The sequence below is a fragment of the Tupaia chinensis genome, unplaced genomic scaffold (genome assembly GCF_000334495.1).
Source record: "Tupaia chinensis unplaced genomic scaffold, TupChi_1.0 Scaffold000116_1, whole genome shotgun sequence".
Classification (NCBI taxonomy): domain Eukaryota; kingdom Metazoa; phylum Chordata; class Mammalia; order Scandentia; family Tupaiidae; genus Tupaia; species Tupaia belangeri.
In genome coordinates, this window is record NW_006159580.1 from 1,973,431 (window position 1) to 1,974,322 (window position 892).

An 892-nucleotide genomic window follows, 5' to 3' on the forward strand; every position below is an offset into this window, starting at 1 on the left:
GGGAGCTGAGGGGCACGGGTGGGCGCCGTGGGCGGAGATGGGGGCTCAGGCAGAGTTGGGGTGGAGAGAGGGGAGCTGAGGAGCACCGAGTGAGTCACCGCTAGAGGAAAGACCTGCAGAAAAACTGGGCTGGAGGGGAGCGACGGCAAGTGGGAGAGCGCTCGGGACGGGACGGGGCTGAGAGGGACGGGAAAGGGGAGGGCCGGGACCGCGGGGAAGGACGCAGAAGCCAGAGAGGCAGAATCCTTCGTGGAGGGAGGCAGGCGAAGGTGGGAGATGGGTGGGAGGAAGGGAGAGAGGATGGAGGAGCGGGGTGCCCTGGCCTGCATCCTGCTCACCGTTACTGTGCTGGGAGGCCGGGATGGGGCGCGGGGGTGGGGGGGGCCCTCAGGCTGCACCGCCCCTGTGCACGTTCCTCCAGGTCTGGGCCTCCGCCTCGCCGAGCTGGTCATTCTGCCGTGGTCCATGCCTGCTCTGGGCTCGGTTCCAGGGAGGCTGACCTCTTGGGCGGGTCCCTGGGTTGCCTTACCTGCTGGCTTTCTGCCAGGCAGGAGGATACCAGGGAGGGAGACAGTGGTCCGGGTTCGTCTGCCCTGCCTGGCTCTGTGTTGGTCCCTGGTCTGGCTGCCTCCGTGTCCCTCCATGGGCAGCTCTGGAAACGGCTTTCAGGGAGTCACAGCGACTCAGCGTCCATGTCAGTCCCAGTGCGTCCTGAGTGGCCGACCCCCTTCACCCCCACCTGCAGATAACCTCTCCATCACAGCCTCCTGCACCCCCAGGTAGCACATGGGTGGCACCCAGAAAGTTGCAGCTCTTGTTATTACCCTGCTCCTTCCTTAAGGGCAGGGCCTGGGCTAGTCAGGGGCCGCCTGCAGGAGCTAGGAGGCCTACC